Source organism: Portunus trituberculatus, chromosome 17 (genome assembly GCF_017591435.1).
Source record: "Portunus trituberculatus isolate SZX2019 chromosome 17, ASM1759143v1, whole genome shotgun sequence".
Taxonomy (NCBI): Eukaryota; Metazoa; Arthropoda; class Malacostraca; order Decapoda; family Portunidae; genus Portunus; species Portunus trituberculatus.
Genome location: NC_059271.1, coordinates 5,895,001 through 5,903,394, shown reverse-complemented (window position 1 = coordinate 5,903,394; position 8,394 = coordinate 5,895,001).

The window sequence follows — 8,394 nt, the reverse complement described above, 5'->3', positions numbered from 1 at the left end:
CTCGCGCGAAATTTAAAATAATGCAATTATTCAGTTTTCTGCATAATTACGTAGAAAAGAAGACTTTGATAGTCATTATATTACCGTCTAATGTGAATAAGCTGGATAGCTCGTCATATTAAAAACCGGTTACCTTTGACACAGGGATAAGAAAAATCATGTCTATCGACCACGTCCGGTGCTGATCACCCAGAAGGTTCTTGTCTTGAGTACCTAATATACACTTCTACTGAGCTGTTAGCTTCGATACAGGCAACGTGTTATCGTAATTATTTCTTTAAGTGTTATTTTAAGAGCTATAGCCTCAGATGAATAGTAAACTTCCGTTCTCCCTCTCTTATCCAGGGTGGTCTGATGCCACAATAGCATTTTCGGTTATATAATTCACCTTACGGTCTGATTCAGTATATCTGTGTGCTACATGTTGTGGCATATTACTGTACACTAAAGCTTTTATGGAATATTCGATACCTTTGTGTGACTTGGATAGTGGAATTACTACATTTAATAGTGATATTAGTAAATTTGCAGACGACACGAAGATAGGTGTACATAGATTGATTAGGCGAGATTCGAATGCCATCGCCTTGTAGGCAAATTTAGATAGGATGAACGGATGGATGGAAAAATGGCAAATGTAGTTCAACATTAACAAATGCAAAGTACGTTGGTAGAATAAATCCCCAGAATATAGGTACGCGATAAATAACGAGGCCCTAGTTACTAGTAGGTTCAGAAAATAAAAAGACTTAAGCGGACCCTACACGCTAAATATTATTGCGCAATATTCGGTTTTGCGCAATATTTTCCACGGTGTAGGGATGATATCGAAGGACTGCACAATACGTATATTGAAGACATCAAAAAGATCTTGATATCTTATTGCGCAATGCGACAATATTGTGCATTGGAAGGTAACATTGATGATTGTTAACACTGCGCAATATTCTTTCAGTGCGCTTCTGTTCCTGGTACCTTCAACATGTTAGCCAAGACGGGTGAACGTCGATTTTTAATGGAATTCATAGACATTTGTAGAGACTTGCCTGCTATTTGGAAGGTAATCAGTAGAGAATATTGTGATAGACAAAAAAAAAAAAAAAAAAAAAGTGCATATGAGGTCTTGCTGAAAAAGTACAAAGAGAAATACCGAGACGCTACAAGAGACGATGTTAGAAAAAAAAAAAAAATTAATGAGAACAAACTTTAGAAAAGGACTAGCGAAAGTGAAGAAATCGCAGAAATCTGGTGCTGGCACGGATGAAGTGTATGAACCAACATTAAGGTATTTTTACGAGATGCTGTTTCTAGTAGATCAAGAAACACCATCTACTCTCTTCTCTCTGAAATCCTTTCCTCGACTGACTATTGTGCAATGATATTGAGCCATGTAGGGGCAAGCAAATATTGCGCAATAAAAACGAGTCAATATATTGCGCATTAATATTGATCGTGTAGGGTCCGCTTAGGAGTTGTAGTTAGCTCCGATCTTGGTCAGAGAAGGCAATGCATATAGGCTTGAAACAAGGGAAATAGGATACTAGGATCCATTTTTAAGGAGTGTTAAAACTTAAAAACGGAAGTCCAGAAGAAATATTAAAATTATATTTGGCGCTGGTCAGACAGCATCTAGATTATACAGTACAATTCTGGTCCCCACATTATTGGAAGGATGTAGGTCTATTAGAGTCAGTGCAAAGGAGGATGTCTACAAAGAGACAGGGGGAGAGACATTCCCTATGAAGCGAGATTGAAGAAACTAAATCTGCATTCCTTAGAGAGACGTAGGGACTTGATGGAAATATTTAAGTGGTATAGGGGTTATAACAAAAGAGACATCAGAGAAGTTCTTTGGATCAGTAGCGGGGATAGAACCAGAAACAATTAGTGGGTTTAAGCTTGAGAAATTCAGGTTTAGGAGAGAAATGGGAAGCAACTGGTTTTCAAACAAAGTATTTGATGAATTGAACGGACTCAGTAGTCATGTTGTTAATGCTGAGTCAATAGGGAGCTTTAAAAGAAGACTAGATAAATTCATGGATGGCGATGACAGATGAAATTAGGTACCTTTGCTCATACAGGGACTGCCACGTGTAGGCCTGACGGTCTCTTGCTGCTTTCCTCTTTTCTTGTTTTTATGTTCTTATATGAGAGAGGAGACGTAAATTCGGCATGGGTGCACATGTAGGATTCGAGGGATTAGCAGTACTACGAGATAGATAGACCACTGTCATGGAGTCAGAGGCATAGTGTCCGGCAATATTTATTGAGTCATGCCAAAACGATATCAAACCCTCCCCAACACATCAGAGGCCCGGGTTCGAGTCCTGGCGCGGCGAGGCAAATGGGCAAGCCTCTTATTAATGTGTGGTCCCTGTTCACTTAGCAGTAAATAGGTACGGGATGTAACTCGAGGGGTTGTGACCTCGCTTTCCCGGTGTGTGTTGTGTATGTTGTAGTCTTAGTCCTACCCGAAGATCGGTCTATGAGCTCTGAGCTCTCTCCGTAATGGGGAAGACTGGCTGGGTGACCAGCAGACGACCGAGGTGAATTACATCAGAGCACGGCATCCCAATGGAGAGAGAACCCAGAGGCTCGCGCCACGCGCTGTGAGAGACGGGCGCGTTGGTAACATCAATGAACCGAGTCTAGCAGAGTAGTAGTAGTAGTAGTAGTAGTAGTAGTAGTAGTTGTTGTAGTAGTAGTAGTAGTAGTAGTAGTAGAGGTAGTATGTAGTAATAGTAGTAGTAGTACTAGTAGTAGTAGTAGTAGTAGTAGTAGAGGTAGTAGGTAGTAGTAGTAGTAGTAGTAGTAGTAGTAGTAGTAGTAGTAGTAGTAGTAGTAGTAGTAGTAGAAGCAGCAGTCTATCTATCATAATAACTGGCCGGAAATCCCACATGGAGCGGCCGACGTACTTTACAACACACACTTACACACACGATAAAAATTATACTACTATTACCACTACTACCACTTTCCCACCCTCCTCTCCCTCCATTTTTTCTCCTCCTTCATTATTCATTTTGTTCTAGTTTCTCCTCGTCCTCCTCCTTCTACTACTACTACTACTACTACTACTACTACTATTACTACTAGTACTACTAGGCTACTACTACTACCGCTACTACCAATACCGATGTGGGATTTCCTGCCAGTTATTATGATAGACTGCTACTACTACTATTAGTACTACTACTACTATTACTACCTACTACCTCTACTACTACCACTCGTCCCGCTAAATTTCTCCTTCATCCTCCCTTCATTTATAATTTCTTCCTTCTCCTCCTACTACAATTGTGCATTTCAGTGTGGAAAAATATGTTCAATTGCCCGGAACACAGTCTCACATTCTTCCTTCTTTATTCCTTCTTCTTTACTTCCTTCAATCTCTTCCTCCTTCTCCTCCTCCATACTACGACTACTACTACTACTACTACTACTACTCTCCACTCTTCCTTCCACTTCATTACTCCTTTCTAGCTACTTCCTCCTCGATTTCTCATTTCTTATCACTTCCACAACTACAATGATGTGTTTCAGTATTATAGATACCTGCCCGGAAAACCTTGTAGAGAGAGAGAGAGAGAGAGAGAGAGAGAGAGAGAGAGAGAGAGAGAGAGAGAGAGAGAGAGAGAGAGAGAGAGAGAGAGAGAGAGAGAGAGAGAGAGAGAGAGAGAGAGAGAGAGAGAGAGAGAGAGAGAGAGATGATACTGATACATTTATTGGGCCTTAAACATATACATATATAAGATATAACAATGGGTTACGTAACAGCCAAGGTCCATTGAGTGTTATCTCTTTTATGGACCTATTTTGACTTACTTAAATGTAGAGGTGCCATGTGACGGGCCCTAACTGTTTACAATAACGAAAAAATCTTGGACATAATATGGAAACATATATACGACATTATAAATGAAAAGTTCTTGAGAAAGCATAATATTAATAAAGTAAATACTGTACTAGCGGTAATGACTAATCACATTATACGCAAAAATAAAAACAATGAGATTAATAAAAGTATTAGTGGAAATAATAAACAATATACTACAAGAAATAGTCACAATATAATAATGGTAACATTAACAATAATTAATGATACAAATAATATTTATAATAATAATAATAATGAAACTAATAAAGATAATAATAATAAAAATAATAAAGATAATAATAATAATAATAATAATAAATAATAGTAATAATAATACAAAAATAATAAAAATACTAATACTAATACTAATAATAATAACAATAATAATAACAATTCATAAATATAATACGGCTGTTGCATTGAGGAGTAAACATGAAACAAGGAACGAGAGAGAAAAAAAGAAAAAATCTAGACATTATCATTGTATTTCGATAACTGCGTTTTTTTTATTGTATCTTTTAGGAAGACTCGTGAGACAGCGTTAGGTAGCTGATTCCAGCATCTGGCTCCTCTCACGGTGATGCTTTGCTGAGCGTGGCTGGTTCTACACAAAGGAATTCTAAGGTTTTGTCTGCTACTGTTAGGTCGAGAAATTATTTCAAATTTGCAATCAGCTGGAGAATCAGTTAAGGCTCTATATACGAATAAAAGTGTCTGTAGATATATTATGTCTGGTAGTTTTAGGAGCTTTTATTCTCTGAATATAGGATGTGTGTGGTCGTACCGCTGCCGATGATACATAACTCGTAATAATTTCTTTTGTGCTACAAAGAGGCTTTCCGTTAAAGTCTTGAATGCACCTCCCCATACAGAACAACAGTAAATAATATGAGGGTAAACTAATGAAAAATAAATTTGTTTTACGCTGTCTGCATGAATGTCTTCCCTGATTCTGTATAATATCCCAGTGACTTTACTTAATTTTGTTTTGATTTCTTCAATGTGTGATTTCCATTTTAATGAGCTATCGATATTAACCCCAAAAAAGTTGATTTCATTTACCTGTTTCAAAGAAAGGTTATCAATTTTTATGTGTATTTGTGGTGTCTGGACCATAGTGGAATGTGAGATCATAAAACGGTCTTATTAACATTTAACGATAATTTATTGCTTTTCATCCAGTGCGATATGTTTATTAGTTCTTGGTTTACTATTGTCTCTAGATCCTTGATATTGATTTTCTTAATAAAGATGTTAGTATCATCGGCAAAAAGTAAGAAACTCAATTTATTACTAGTGCGCGTGATGTCATTCATGTAAATTAAAAATAAGAGTGGACCAAGATTAGAGCCTTGTGGAACTCCAAAACTAATGCTCTGTCGTGTGGATGCAAAGTTATTAAAAACAGTATATTGTTGTCTATTGCTCAAATAACTTTTGAACCAGTCATTTGCTTTGCCTCGTATGCCATAAATTTCAAGTTTCTTTAATAATATAGAATGTGAGAGTGTGTCAAAAGCTTTTGTGAGGTCACAGAAAATGGTTATTTGGTAAAGCTTATTGTCTATGGCATCATATATATGTTGACAGAGCTGCTGAACTGCCAGCTCGGTACTATAATTGGGTCTAAATCCATATTGGTTGTTAATCAGGAGAGAGTTCTTGGTTAAGTAGTTTAATAATCTTGTGGCCATAATTTTTTCAATTATTTTGCTAAAACAAGGAAGAATGGAAACTGGTCTATAATTAGAATGTGATGATTTATCACTTTTTTTGAATATAGGAATGATTTTAGCAATCTGAAGTTTCTTAGGGAACATACCCTCAACAAATGATCGATTTATTAAATGTTCCAAGAATTTCGAAATGATATGACTGCATCTCTTTACAATCTTAATATCTATTGAATCATATCCAGGAGCAGTGGTTTTAAGTGATTTTATTAGTTTCAATTTCTTGGGCTGACGTTGGTGACATGAAAAACGAAAAATTTGTTGGCTCAGGGAGATAATCAGTGAATGGTGTTGGTGAAGGTTGCATATCTTTATGTATCGTATTTGCAATGTTGCAAAAAAGTTATTAAATAAATACGGGATTTCATGTTTATACGGAGCGTTGTTATCTTTGAAACTGATTAAGTCCTGTGTCTGGCGAGTATTCTTACCCAGTAAATCATTGATGATCTCCCATGTCTTCCTGGTATTGCCTATGTTGTCGTTTATCTTAGTTTTATAATAATTGGATTTAGCTCTTTTTATCACTGTTGTCAATGTATTTCTGTATTTTTTGAAGGTATGTTCATACGTAATAGGCCATTTCACAAATAATTTTTGGAGTCTATTTCGTTCTTTTATTGAATTTCTTATAGCTTTAGTGATATATGGCTTGTTAATATGTTTTTCTTTAATTTTGAACTCATTTATAGGAAAGTGTTTATTGTACAATTTCAAAAATTCATCAGTGTAAGTGTCATAAAGATTATCGATGTCCTCGTTATCTATTGTCTCCCAGTCCAAATTATTTAGATCTAACAGAAATTGTTCTATATTGTCGTTGGAAAACTGTCTCTTGCTTATTGTAAATTTGGCATCATTCAAATTGGCATTTGCAATCGAAAAAGAGCTAAATATTGGAAAATGATCACTGATGTTCGTATAAAGTATTCCACTAGTGTGAATGTTGATATCATTAGTCCAGATGTGATCAATGAGAGTAGCTGAATCAGTGGTGACTCTGGTTGGTTTAGTTATTGATGGAAAATACATATAAGAATACAATAGATTTGTAAAGTTGCGAGCATGTACATTATTTGCAAGTAAGTTTATGTTGTAATCGCCTATTAGGTAACATGGTAATTTACTATCTGAAACCGTGATCAAAATATTTTCTAAAGACGTAAGAAAATCATCAATGCTCGCATTGGGTGGTCTATAAATAAGACCTATTATAAAATTGTGTGACTGAAGAACATTCATGAACAGTGATTCAATATGTGGCAACTGCAAACTTAGTTTATTTAAAGGCTTAGATGTGTATGATTTATGTAAATAAATCGCTAATCCGCCACTTAGTGTGCTTTTGTTCTGAAAGTGTGCATTATACCCCTTGATGTGAAACAGAGAGGTTATTGAATCATTAAGGCGGGTTTCACATAATCCAATAACGTGGAATTTTAACTCAAATTGAGTCAAGCATTGTTCATGAAATTCTTCTAAGTGAAGTGGTATACTGCTTATGTTAAATGAAACTATATTCAACTTAGTGTTAGAATAAGACTCATTTACATTGTCATTACAGAAATAATAATCACACTGAGGATCCTTAAAAATATTGCAAGATAAAGAGTCGTCTATTGGACTAACATGAGTATCACCAGAATGACAATATTTCAGCCTATTAAGATCAGTAAGCGAATACTTATGAATACCAATATCATTTAAAGCATTAATAAAATCAATATCATTTAAGTTATTAAATGGCAGGATACAGGTCTCATCATACATATTATGAAAAAGAAAAATAGAAAAATGTAAAACGAAAAAAAGAGAAAAAACAAACTTTGTTTTACTTCGTATGCACACCCTTCTTTCCTTGTTTTCCCTGTGTGCTTCGTAATGATCTGCGATGGCCCGATCCTCCGTCTCTGCTAGGCGAAAGAGGAGGTACACAAGCAGCATCACCGGTAGTACCCACACCAGAAGCACGTCTTGCCAGGGGAACCTTCCCAGCACCTGTACTACTGGCATTCACCACCGTTACAGGCGTTAAGTGGCACCTTCCCTGAAGCGACGCTCGCGTTGGAGAGAGAGAGAGAGAGAGAGAGAGAGAGAGAGAGAGAGAGAGAGAGAGAGAGAGAGAGAGAGAGAGAGATAGAGATATATATATATATATATATATATATATATATATATATATATATATATATATATATATATATATATATATATATATATATATATATATATATATATATATATATATATATATATATATATATATATATATATATATATATATATATATATATATATATATATATATATATATATATATATATATATATATACATAAATTTATATACACACACTCACACACAAAATAAATGATAATGAAGTAATAAATAATAACTAACGATAACACGGAGATGGAAAACTCAGAAACGGTTGAAGAGAAATATAACTTATTTTTGGAAATATACAAAACAGGAGTCAGGGAATATGTCCCAAAATATAGAGCTAAAGAAGAAGGAAAGAAAGATTGGTTTAATGCAAGGTGTGCCAAGGCAAAGGAGAAACGAGATGGAGCATGGAAAAGGTGGAGAAGAAACAGAAATCCAGAAAATAAGGAAAACTTCAAAACAGCAAGAAATGAATATGCTAAGGTGAGAAAGGAAGAAGAAAGGAACTATGAAAAGGACATTGTCGAAAAATGTAAGGAACAACCAAAATTGTTCTACAGATTCATAAATGGAAAAATAAGACAAAAAGAAACAATAGAAAGGTTAAAAGGAGAAAACG